The 14147-nt window shown below is 38.8% G+C and overlaps 1 pseudogene; it reads right to left on the reverse strand.

Annotated features, from left to right (window-relative positions):
* Nucleotides 1-1388: 1388 nt before the first annotated feature.
* On the reverse strand, nt 1389-13564 carry LOC119518050 (annotated as a pseudogene).
* Nucleotides 13565-14147: the final 583 nt, after the last annotated feature.

Here is a 14147-nt window from a genome sequence, read left to right on the forward strand (position 1 = left end):
TCTGTGTTAAACTATGCTAAAGCTTATTTTAGTATTTTAGGTCCCTCCAGCCAGACTGTGTCCACCTTCACTTGGGAAAATCAACAATGGACATTTGCTTTCCACAAGGATACCTCTACAGCCCCACCAGCTGCCATGTACTGGTAGCACAAGATTTAAAGAAAAGGCACTATAATAATGATACTATGCTAAGCAGTAATTCTTTTCCTGAAGTAGAAATACCACTAACAGAGTGGTGAACCACCTTGAAAGTTGAGGATGGGTGATAAATCAAAGTGAATTACAAGAGCCTGGACATTCTATCAAGTTCTTGGGTATTGTCTCATTGGGTAAAACTAAAGCTATTCCTTTAGCTGTTGTTGTTAAAATACAAAGTTATCCTATACTGCTAACTCCTAAACAGTTACTAGCTTTTCTTGGTTTATTAGGTTATTGGGAACTGTTTATACTCTATTTAAAAATTTTAAAAATGTGTACCCTAATTAGGAAAGGAAAAACATGGGAATGGGATTTTCCTTGTCAGGCTGTTTTTATAAAAGCTAAGTGAACTCTCACACAAACACAGGCTTTAAGAGGAGTAGACCCTGACATATCCTACGAATTGGAGGTGGCCAGTGCCAATATCAGCTTTGGGTGGGGTTTGTGACAAAGGCAACAGGCTAAATGTGTAACTATTAGATTCTGGTACCAACTTTGGAAAGGCACAGAACTCAGATACAGCCCTTCAGAAAAGCAATTGTGCACAGCTTATTATGCTCTGTTACAAGTTGAAGTTTTAACTCAAAGATAATCAATAACTACAATCATACAGGGCTGGACACAGGAGACTATAAATAAGCCCTATTCAGGGAGTGCTCAGCTAAGCACACTGATGAAATGGAAAGCCTACATCCTACAATGCTGAATTTTTAAGAATGGCCCTATGAGTACAGAGATGCGTGAAATTTTAGGACCAGTCTCCCATGCAGAAAAGCAACATGCCCTGCCTCTTTTTGATCCTCCTGAGGTGGCTCCTCTTATGGACATTGATGGACATGGGAGTATTCCTGACTGTACATGGTATACTGATGGATTGGCACTTGGGCAGCATTCTACCTGGATGGCCGTTACTGTCCAGTCAAGTATTGACATCATCTGGTGGGAGACTGGAACTTTGAAATGCAGCCAGTGGGCTGAGTTGTGGGCTGCATTGTCCATGAACCAGGAGAAACCTTGACTGCCCAGATAACTGGGCTGTGTATTGAGGCCTAAGAGTATGGTTGGCCACATGGAAGCAGGAGCAACAGATGGTGTTTGACTGCCCTTGTGGGGAAAGAAACTGAGGGAAGATATCTGGATGGCCTGCCAGAAATATAAGGTAACTGCTTTCCATATGTCTGCTCATAATGTTAACTCATTGCCAGGTAATGCAGAAGTGGATGCCCTAGTGAAATTCCACAGCCTAACACCAACAATGCATGAGGCAACTGAATGGCTGCATCCAAAAACCAGACACTGAGGGTACCAGACCCTGTGGAAGCTGGTACAGCAGTTTCATCTTCCTGTCACCCAACAAGAGTTAAAAGGAGTAGAGGATGCTAGCCCCTCCTGCTCACTGCAATGGCCCAGAATGCTTCCTCACCAACTTGGACCCATCAGGCAAGACTAGATTCTTCTCACATGGTGGCCAGTGGGCTATATTGGCCCTCCTCCTCTGTCTGAAGGGGCAAAATATATCCTTGCCACTGTAGATACAGCTATGGGACTGCTGCTGTCCTTCCCAGGGGGCAAGGCCAACTAACAAGCTACCATAGATAGCTTAGAAAAATTAAGTGCATTTTTTGGGGTACCCACACATGTGGACAGTGATAGAGGGACCCCCTTCAACAATCAATTAACCCAGGCCTGGGCTGAAGAACATAATGTCCTTTGAATGTTTCACTTGCTTAATAATCCCACAGCAGCTAGGTTAACTTAAAGAGAGAATGGCTTTTTAAAGGAACGCTTAGAGGATGATAGAAACTCCTTACAACAATGGACTCAAGGACTTTATCAGCGTTAACTCCAGACCCAAAGTGTGGCTCCTGCTCCTGTGGAAATGGCAACCATGGGGCTAATGCAAGCCTTATTAATTCAATTAAGGGGGTTCAGTTGCCCTCAAGCCACACTGAGGCAGTGATAATAACCTGCTCTTGCTTGTGCCTCAAACACTAGAAATTAGGGAAAATAAGGTCAGTTGGCTCTGATTCTGGCCAATGCAGTCAAGCTGGTTGAGAATCCTAAGCCCATGGGGTATGGCACCAAATGTTATTTGCATTCCCCATCTGGGACCCCTATCCCCCAGGGGACTGTATACATAACTTTGCAACCCCAAACTAACTGTAGATCTGACTCTGAAGGGCTCCTTGCTGGGGGAGAAACATGGCATTAAAAAAAAGAAATAATAAAAATCCTCACCTGGAACTCTTCTATCCACTAATGAAAACAACTTATATACTGTTCCTATATGTGCTATTAATTCTTGTTAAAAATTATATAATACTGTTTCAATAATGCATTAACTAAAGTGCATTTAGCATTATTCTAACAAGTTTTAATTTTAGTGGTAATTGTATGCTGTAGAATGTCTGCTTGAAAATGGTTTCCAAAATTACTTATACTTAAGTATAAGAGGTATGAAGAATTTTTTGTATGAAAAGGAAAAGGAAAGTAGTTTTGTCCTAAAGGACTTGCTGTTCCAGAATGGAAAAGAGAAAATGTATGACAAAAACCTGGATAGAAAGTTGCAGAAAGTTTGCAGAAAGGGAAATTTATTTCTGCAGACAAAGCTAGGAAATGTTAAAACAAACAAACACAAAAAAACCTATATATAGAATAGAGCAGACTGCCTGGTAGTTTTATACTTTAGCTATTTTAGCCCCAAGTGTACCTGTGCTTTAATTAATATTCAATGTTGTATATATGTACTCTGTGCCAGTTTGAATGTATTATGTCCCCCAAAATGTCATTATCTTTGATGTAATCCTGTGTGGGCAGATGTATCAGTGTTGATTAGACTTTAATTCTTTGAATGTTTTCCATTGAAATGCACCCTACCCAACTCTGGGTGATGACTCTGATTGGATAATTTCCATGGAGGTGTTACCCCACCCATTCAGGGTGGGTCTAAATTAAATCACTGGAGCCATAGAAATGAGCTGACAAACAGAAGGAACTCTGTGCAGCTCAGAGTGACATTTTGAAGAGGAGCTACAGCCAAGAGGGATACTTTGAAGAATGCACAGAATCTGAGATAGTAGCTGCAGATAAGAGACAGTTTGAAGATGGCTGTTGAAAGCAACCTTTTGCTCCAGAGAAGCTAAGAAAGGATAAATGTCCCCAAAGCAACTGAGAGTGACATTTTTGAGGAACAGCAGCCTAGAGAGGAATATCCTGGGAAAAAGACATTTTGGAGCAGACACCAGCCACATGCCTTCCCAGCTAACAGAGGTTTTCTGGACACCATTGGCCATCCTCTAGTGAAGGTACCTGATTGCTGATGTGTTACCTTGGACACTTTATGGCCTTATGACTATAACTGTGTAACCAAGTAAAACCCCTTTATAAAGACAGATCCATCTCTGGTGTTTTGCATTCCAGCATCATTAGCAAACCAGAACACACCTGATAACTCACAAATGTAACACAAGTTCTTGATAGCACACCAGATCATATACAAAATATTGAACATTTATCTGATAATCCTTTTCCAAATGGTTTAATTCTTTAACTTGGCCATGGTGCCACTTGTTAATAGGATAATAGGATAATATCCATCTGTACTTGCTTATTTGTACTCTGCTGTTCACTGTATTGTTGTGAATTATGGATGCAATGCCTGTCCTATGGTCAATGCAAATCTCTGCATGGGGGTGGACTGTGGGAGCCTGGGACTCCCAAGTGCCTTGAAGACTGCACACATGACCTAGGAGAGTTAAGGTTTGACCTATTCTACTTGTAACATCAGGTGCTAAATGTAATCTATACCCAAAACTACCTCCTCCCTGAGATTCCCTGAGATACTGTTATCTACAAGATAATCTATAATCCTCCCCTCCTCCCTGTTGATTACAATCAATCCCTCCCTAAGTTGCATGATTCACTCCCCACCTTATGCTCTCATACCTGTTGGAATGTCAAGCCCTTATAAACAGATTATTCAGCCCCCCAAAGCGTAGACTATTTCCATGTTGTGTTCAGAACTCACTGCCATTCAGAAAGCTTCTGAATCCATTCAGAGAAGCTCCTGAATTCAGGGTAATGTGACTTGACTTCCCCCTGTAGGTAAGGCCCATAATAAAGGCTCATGTTTCAGACCATGTCTGCTGCTTTCTTTAGTCCTTTACCTACAAAAGCCCTCTTGGGCCATGAAAATCATTATTTCAAAATAATTTCTTCAATTGTTTATCATTTCAGATGTTACATTTTGAATATCTAACATATATCATCTCCTGCATTCAACACTAAATAGAGTCAAATAACTAATTTAATTTCCTTTAAGTTGTCGTTTAATCATCATTAATCACCGAAGTGACACTTGGGTGATTTTTCTATAGCTGGGTACCCCTTACATATTGTAGTTATCAGTGTAGTCTGAAAAAAGGTGAATTGACAAAAAATGCTTAATTATTTTGACTTCTCTATAAAAGCAAGGATTTAAAGTGTGATTATATTTATTTTACTTTGTATTAAGTCAGATATATAACTATTTAAAAACATGAATGCTGGCTATTTACCTAAAATCCTCATATGAATCTCCAATATTAAAGGTCACAGTGCTATAAAAGAGCAGTGATCAAACCTTAGATTACCCTGGGGGCTAGATAGACAACATGGAATACATCAAATAACCCAGTGTAGAGAATAATGTTGACAAAGAGAAACAAAATACATGCCCCATTTGCAAACATTAAACTTCCAGCATTGTTTTATTTTAATCCGCATGGCTCAGACAAAATATATTTGTTACACAAATGTTGTCAGCAACATGCCACTTAGACTATTTCGTGGAATCTATATGTTCATAGTTTCAGATACTATCTTTCTATCTTTATTTTATATTCCATCAAATAAAGACACTACCCCTTTAAATGAAATTGAATTTATGATGAATTTCAATTGAATTGACAATGTTGTGAGACATAGATATCATTAATTAAGAAATAATTTTCACAGATAGATGTAAATGAAAGTGGCAGAGCAGGGAACTCCAAAACCCCATCCTTCCACTAAAGAAGGGATTAAACTGTCAAAAATTGTCATAAAGAATCAAGATTTTGGAAACTCAAGAATCTAATAAAAAAGAAAAAAAATACAGTGTCCATGTGAATGATTAATAAAGAAAGAAACTGTTAAATTTTGGTTACAGAATGTGGTGGCATTTCAACTTACTGGCCTACATTCCTCCATTCTCTGACTCCAAGCCAGCCAAAGTGATGCTGGCCCACACTCCTGGGGCTTCTTCATTGTTCCAGGGTAAATATCGATCCTGTTCTCTAATAATTTTTATAGTGTGTCTTGATCTGTCTATTAGTTACCTGAGGTGTCAGCCCAGAGTCTTGCATAGATGTAAAAAATGGACACAACTATATGCTGTCTACATGACACTCATTTTAATTCCAAAGTCAGAAATAGGTAGAAAAGAAATGATGGATAAAGATAGTAAACAAAAGAAAAAAAATGGTTAACTAAACAAGGCTGTGGAGGCTATAAAGAAAAGGGACAAAATATTTTAAGTTAAAAATTGTTAAAAGAGACATAAAAGAACATTAAATGTTGATAATACTGATAAGTCAATCCATCCAAAAGATATAAGAATTATAAGCATATATACATCTAACAGCAGAACCCAAATTACATGAATCAAATATTGAAAGATGTAAAGGGAGAAATAGTTCTACGGTAATAGCGGGGGACATCAAAACACATTTCCTGGGGTTCCCAATTCAATACATAACAGTGTCATAGCACTATAAAACCAGGACATAAGAGGAAATTAGAGAGGTCAATTCATTCCCCAGAGCCAATACAGCATTTAACAATAAAATAAATGGCAATAAAAGTTTTTATACTCTAAGGAATCATGAAAAATATGTATTTCAATACATTTATTTAAATATCAAAGTAATTTTTTAGTGGAAGATAACAGAAAGAACGCATAGAACAAACTAATAAATAAGTAGTGGACAAACTACAATTTAAAGTGAGTACAATATTCCTGCTATATTTTGCAAGGATAGCTCTTAGCTTAAACCTATAGTTGTACAGATATTAACCTTAGTACTCATCTCCTTTTGATGTGTATTAGTCATTCAATTGATAATTTCATGACATATCAAAGACTCCTCAAAACTTTGCAGGTAAGATCCAGGGGCAGTCCTTTTACTCACTAGGCATTATGCTGTGGTTGAGTTACATTGTACTGGAACAGACACTTTAATATTTTCATTTTGCCTCACCTCCAAATAAAAGTAGTACTTTGCAAATGACACCGATCATTTGAATTATACTGAAAAATTTGGAAAATATGCAAAATACATAGGGCATATTCAAAACAGTAAATGCAAGGATCATAGAAATATTTGATAATACTCTTTCAATTTAAAGGCAAAGGAACACACCTGATTAACTGCAAATGACAGTATTGTACTTGATATCTTTTTGTGGGTCCAAAGGAAAGGAAATTATCATGAAAATCTTAGGAATGTGGGTGTGAGATTTCCCCTCCTCAGAGTGTACCTTTTTGTACCAGCCAAAGATTTCAATTAACTAGTGAAGATAAGGATAAGAGAGTCTAGCTTTCCACAAATACCATAATAAAAATGGTTGAAATACCACATTAGTCTAGAAAATCAAGTGATCAAGGCTAAATGAATATTGCTAAATCAACTAAATTAGGCACTAGAGAGTAGAGGTTAAATGGAAAATGGGGGCCATAAAAGGCCACTGGAAATCTAAGGGATAGTCCCTGTTTAATTTTCCTAGACTGCTCAAATACGATGAAATGGTTAGGATAAAGAGTGGGAAATTATTTGCTCACATTTTGAGCCTGGGACAAAGGCCAAATCAAGGCATCATCAAGATGATACTTTCTTCTCAAACACTGGTGTTCTGGGGCTGGCTGTTGGAAATTCTTGGTTCTTCTGTCACACGGTCTTTCCCTTCACTTAGGGGTTCAGCTTCTTTCCTTCTGTGGTTTTCTCTGTCTCTGTCTGAATTTCACTCCACTTATTAAGGACTCCAGGGCAGGATTGTGATCCATCCTGATTAAGGTGGTCAGAGAGAGAAAGACACTGTAGACATAAGGCATTGCCACCAGCACCAAACACACTTTTCGGGACATCACAACTGTGTAGAGTAGAGGGTTATAGATGACCACATAACAGTCATAGATCATTGCTAAAAGAATAAAAAGTTCACTAATGATGAACATGATGAAGAAATCTAGCTGTTTATCACAACAAATGTAGAAGAATGTATTTTGATTCACTTTAAAATTTACCTATATTTTGGTTCCACAGCTGTTGAGTAACTAAGATCAATAAAAGACAAATGTCTGAGGAAAAAATACATACGTGTTTGTAGCCTGGAGTCCTTCTTGGTGAGGATGATCAAGCCCAAGTTTTCTACCTCTGAGATCATGTAAATGACAAGGAACAGCCCAAAGAATGGAGCCTGGAGCTCAGAGTGTTCTGTGATCTTGGTCAGAATGAATTCATTCAGCTCTGTTAGATTTTGCATGTCCATCCATATCATTAGGGAAAATTACCATGGAAAAAACCATCAGAAGAGTCACAAGATTTCAGGAGGTTTCACCTGATAAAATTTTAGTAAACAGTCATTATATGTCAGATAAATCCATGAAAAAATATTCGATGACATGATTTAGAGTAAGACCTCTATCACTGAAAATAGAACCACATGGAAAAGCTATCACAACATAAGACACATAAACAAAATTTTGTTTGCATGTCAAATGCTGGTCACCATCTTAGGATATATACTATATATATCCTAGTATATTCTAGTATAACATATAATAGTATGTATACTATTCCTTCATGGTTCTGTTAGCAATAGCACAATAGGTCTTGTGCTGATTTTAAACTCAGTTTGGTCCTCATTAGAAATATATTCAGGGATACTTCCAAGCTTTGAACCTCACTATCCATATGGAAACACCTGCAACTTTAATAAAAAAATTAGTAGGACCATGGCATTCTATTATGGTGCTCTGATGAATATATTAACTGAAGCCAAAATGTTTAATATTTTATTGTGACTTTACCAAAAATTTACTATAGCAAATATCACTCTTGCAGAAATAGCTGTCTCTCCAATTCCTATCAGTTTGGGTCACCTTTGATTTACCCTACAGCTGTGTCCAAGCTGTAGCTTCTCTGACCTACCTTGAGACAAACCCTAGAATATTTCTGCAGAGCATATCAACTTATTTCAAGAGGTTGATCCTCCCTTGCTTACATGAGTAACATGTTGTCTATTGCACTCTTTGCTTTTCTTCCTTCCATGTCTCACATTCCCCAATCCCTCATTTATGCTTCCTGATATCACCTACAAATTAAATATCATATACCCAAGTCCTTGTTAAAGGATCTTCTCAAGAAGGAATTTAAATTTTCAGAATCCACATTTCTTCTATGGAATTGGTAAAATGAGACACAGCTAACCATGGCATAAATGAAACTGCATATGTAATTAATAGGAGACAACAAAAATGCTAATATCACATTGTGAATAACTGGAAGCTGTCATTGGAAATTGTTAGTATCTTAAACAAACACTTTGCATCAATATCATTGACCTGACCATTACCTTCTTTCCTAAGACCACACTCTAGATGAAATTTTACAAGTTTAAAGAGAAAAGCCCAGGAGAAGTTGAGAGAGGATCCACAGACACCCAGAGAGGAAGCCACTGGAACCAGAAGCTGAAGGAAACAAAATCCAGATGTGGAGGACCAGCAGATGCAAGCCATGAATACTCCTATGTGACAAGGTGTCCCAGATCCCAGTGACCTTTCTTCAGAGAAGGTATCATCCTGAATGAATTTAGACATTTCCTCTTAATTTAATCTCTTATAAAGGACTACAGTATGAGAATTGAGACCCACGCTGAATGAAGAAGGTCACATCTCAGTTGAAATAACCTAAAATAGGTCTGCACCCACCGTAATGGATTAAAAAAAAACATGGCCTTTTCTGGGGTACATAACAGCTTCAAACCACCAAGAATACATTATGCAATGGCTGAATAGGAATATCCAGTTTCTTAAAGTCTTGGACACAATTTGGAGCAGAATCTACCCAGCCTGCCTTTGGAAACTGTCTGTAGTATCCTACTCAGGATGAAATTGACCCCTGGATACATCACTGTTAAGTAAAACTCCATCAGGAAAGGCAGAAACATGGATTCCCCTTCTGGTCAGTTGAGCAAACTGTATCACTATTATTTGCAAAAGTCCGTTTTCATCTGATTCTTTTCAAATTCAGAGAAAATAATAAATAAAAATCCACAAAAGACTGTAAATGTTAACTAGAAAATCTTAATTACTGATTTCAGTCCAAATAGTTTCTCTCCCCTTCACCTTTGCAACTCAATGTCAGGGATCTGTTGCCTGGGTTGACACCCTTTATCGTCCTAAATGTTTTGCCCCAGTAACGCTCTCCAGTGTTCTTAAATTCTCAGCTATTATCCAAGGGCATTTATTTGATTTAGTGATTTGTTCCATGTCACACTGAAACATAGAGGATTAAAGATGAGACTAGAACCAAGAATTACTCTCTAAAACACAGGAACCTGCCTTCTAAGGAGTTATTTCATTCAATATGGTGATTTGCTAAAACATCTAACTCCAGAGAACTGTCCTTTCAGAACCATGAGGAAGAATTCCTAGTGACAGCTCTGTACAAGTAACTGCAGCCCAGTATTTTCCACATAAGTTCATAAAATGGTGTTCTTAACCTGGGTTATGAATCATAATCATCAGGGAAGTTATTCAAATACATACATGTCCAGATCTGACTCCCAGAGTTTCTGAGCCAATAAGTCTAAGTGGACCCAAGCACGTGTAGATTTCAAAAATTCTGTAGGCAATTCTAACAACTGCTCCTAGATGAGAACTACAACAAATCATATTCTATTACCAAAACAAAACAAAACAAAACAAAAACCCTAGTGAATAACTAATTTATTCTTACTTGTTACCTCTAAAGACTAGCTGGCTCTTAACTTGGTAGTGGGGAGTCACATATTTCTTAAAATCTCAAGAAAACTCTAGACTTGCTCTCCAGAAAAATGCAAATTTTGCATAAAAAATTGGGTGGGGAGGGCAGGTTGAGTCATCATAGACCACTCAGGGATTAAGAATTCCTGCTTTCAACACTTCCTATTTAATCCCACAAAGAAAATGAAGTGACAAGAATCAATAGATAAAGGCTAAAAGAGGAGGAAATAAATGCAGGCAAGAGCCACATCCCCTTCAGGGTCCCAAGAACAAAGTTATTGACTAACCTAGGGTGTTTCTCCTTGTGAACAAAAGAATACCACAGTAAGAGGGATCAAATCCATTACCAGGCTTTTCCATATTTGGAAAACACAAATTGTGCCTGCAAATTTATTTTGTATCTTTACTTAAGGAGAGTATGCAGAAAATTCCTAGGGAATAACAAGCAGCTTTAAGGAACTCTTCTTTACTTTTGCCTGGAGAGATTTCAATGTCACTGGTGACACAGAAGTCACTGGTTCTGGCAAGAAGTGGCTGTGGTTGGCAGAGTCTGGGAGCCACTGGAGAAAAGAGCTCACTTCCCTACAATCTAAAGACCTCCCTACCTTCATAAACCCATTCCACTGCAGTTGAATGATTTTATGCCAGGCTGTTCAAGTTTAAAAAAAAAAAAAAAGACTAAGATATTTTCCACATACTTGAAGTCAGCTTCCCCCAGGACAAGGAAGACTTAAGATTGTTTCTCATGAAAGAGGCAAGAACTCTCAAGCTATGTCTACTTCCTTGCCCCAGAGCATTTTGTGGATGTTCTGCAGCCTGGACTGAATCTTGTAGGAACTAACTTGAGAGGAATGGAGAGAAAAAGGGAAGGATCCCCTGAAGTCCAGACCCCTTTAGACTCACTGCAGAGAGCAATAATGGAACTTAGACTTATTTCTCATCAACCTCCCCTTCCCTCCTAGACAGATACCACAATGTCATGCATGTCACTGTACAATATAAATGATGAAAGTGGGGGAAGAAAACAGACAAGTAAGAGCTGTCAGTAAAACACACACTAAAGAGACAAAGGTTAAGGAACAATGGGCTTGTGTGTGCCACCTCTACCCCACCTCCCATTTCATCCACAAGAGGACATCAGTGATTAGACACCAGGGAATAGAAAGGAGAACCAAGAGTAAGTAAATGGGACATGCTTAGCCTCAGTACCAGCTACTCCAATCACCCCAGGGGAGTGTGTCCCTTTTCCTCCTCCAAACCATCCCCATCTGTGGGCCTGTGCTAAAAGACCCAACTTGCCCCAAGTGGGAAGATGTTTCAAATGAAGAATAGCTAAAGTTGGGCTAGATACACATGGCCTCATGTTCTGTGTTAAGATTAATGGTAAGGAGTGTGGGAGGGTAGGATCCAGCTGCTTTACCAGGTCCTGGTATGACTTCCCACCAGGATATGGCTACAGACATTTCTCTTGCTCTTGAACAGAAAACTCTTCTGGATACTGCTTCTTGATCTCTGCATAAGTAATCTTGCACATACCAGCATCAATCTCATTCAGAAACTTCCATTGCTCATAAGTCATCCCACAGGGATTCAACAATCTGGATAATCCACTCCAACTAGCTTGTTCACACTATTAGCTCCACTATATCTTGTTCTTCCAGAAACTTCCTTAGAGCTTGAGCAAACTGCTTTTCCTGCACTGAGAGTCCAGAGTCACCCTCAATCTTCCCCCTAAGATATTGAACATTATTTTTCTGTGCTGACAAAAGTAAATGGTGTCAGGCTGGACATGAATATTCATGAGGCAGTAGACTATCTTGCTCTGGACATAGTCTTGTACTATTTTCACTAGAAACTACTTGTCCACATATTTTACCTTGATAAAAAGTAAGTTCCTTGTCATAATTGTCTGGGTTGAGGGGCTGAGAGAGGTGACTTTGTAACATTCTATTCTCTTCAGAAAGTACTCCATCACATTCTCCCTTTTTCTCATTTAGTCATCAAGGCTCAACAACTTTAGGTTCAGGATGTTGGCAGTAATGACATCAGGATCATCACAGACAGATTCCATGCAGAATTCCTTAAAGGAATTCTCCTTGACAAGCTTCAAAATCATGTTCTTCCTCTCTTGCATGGTATTGGTGAATCAAACACTGCAATCTGCCCACTTTCCTCAATGAGATATGCCTTGTTGTGATGGTTAGGTTCATTTGTCAACTTGGCCAGGTGACCCAGCTGTCTGGTCAAGCAAACACTGGCCTAACAATTGCTGTGAGGACATTTGAGGCTGGTTACTAAACCAACAGGCTGGTTTATTAAATCATCAGTCAACTGACTGCAGCTGTGACTGATGACTCACCAAAGGGCATGCATTCCACAATGAGAGAATGCAATTGGCTGGATTTAATCCAATTAATCAGTTGAAGACTAACAAGCAAGACAGATAGAGGATCTTCACTTCTTCTTCAGCTGCCCAGTGAAGCATTTCCTGAGGAGTTCATCGAAGTTGCCAGTTCATTTCCTGAGGAGTTCATCAGACATCTTCCTTGGAGTTGACAGTTTGTTGATGGCTCTACAGAATTTGGACTCACGCATACCCACAGTTGTGTGAGTCATTTTTATAATTTGATAATCAGAGACACCTCTCATTGATTCTGTTTCCCTAGAGAACCCTAACTAATACAACTTGGTACTGGGAGTGGTTCTTTTTTATTATTATTATTATTATTATTTTATTAAATTCAGTTTTATTGAAATACATTCACACACCATACAATCATCTGTGGTATACAATCCACTGTCCGGGAGTGGTTCTTGAGAAACAGAATCTTAAAATGGGCTTTTACAGTTTGTTTTCTATTCTGATTAGATTCAGAGGCACTAATGACTCTATTTCCAATAATCAAGAGGGCACTGACAGTCGATGGCATGAGTTGGCAAAGGAAATATGCAAAATAGCACCATTTGATTCTCCTAATCATACTCTAGTACAAAGCAAGGATCTTGCATCCCATCCACCCACTTTTTCTCTCCTCAGGATAGAAAGAGCATAATCTAAGGCAGAGAGAAGACAGAGGCCTGTTCTCTGAGTTTACCTTTCCAGGGTAAAACATATTTAAGCTCTTGCACAATGAGGAAAAACAAAGCTTCTCAGTGTCCTGCAATCCCACTCCCAGACAGATTTGGGAGATCTTAGAGCAGAAGTCTGACTCCTGAAAAGCCTAGTGGGGAAACCACCTCACCCTCAACATCCTGACCGTAAATATCACCACCCGTCCGCGCCACCACCGATGTCCCTACCATTGCCACACACACCCCACCCCACCTCCGAGAACCCGGATGCAACCCGGACAGGGAAGAGATTTGAAGGAGCACGAGCCTAAAGTGCTTGAAAAGGTTTCGGGGGGCAACCTGCTCAACTCAAAATAATAAATTAAATGGGTTTATTGAAAATGAAAGTATATTACACTTCTTACACTCCTGAATTATTAAAATGCGATTTCTACACTGTTTCACCTCAGTGCCTTTTCTAGAAAGCACTGAACTGTTTTGAATGAAACATAGCTGCTTTCTTAACGTTACTGAAATGTAGGTTTCTTCTTTTTGAAATTTTCTTGCCTACGTTGCATAAAATGAGGGAAACTAAGACAAAGTGACCTACCTATGCCATTTCCAACAACGAATATAATCTCATTTAGATACCACAACCACCCTATGAGAGGGGTACAATCAGTCTCCTTTTCTTATAGGTGAGGAAACTGAGGCTTAGCGAGACCAAGCAACTTGTCCTAAGTCTCCCAGGAAAATAAACGGCAAAGAACCAGGACTAGAACCAAGACCTTTGGCCTCCAAATCCCCTGCTTTCAAATACTTTGAACAGCCAAAA

Source organism: Choloepus didactylus, chromosome 21 (genome assembly GCF_015220235.1).
Source record: "Choloepus didactylus isolate mChoDid1 chromosome 21, mChoDid1.pri, whole genome shotgun sequence".
Taxonomy (NCBI): domain Eukaryota; kingdom Metazoa; phylum Chordata; class Mammalia; order Pilosa; family Megalonychidae; genus Choloepus; species Choloepus didactylus.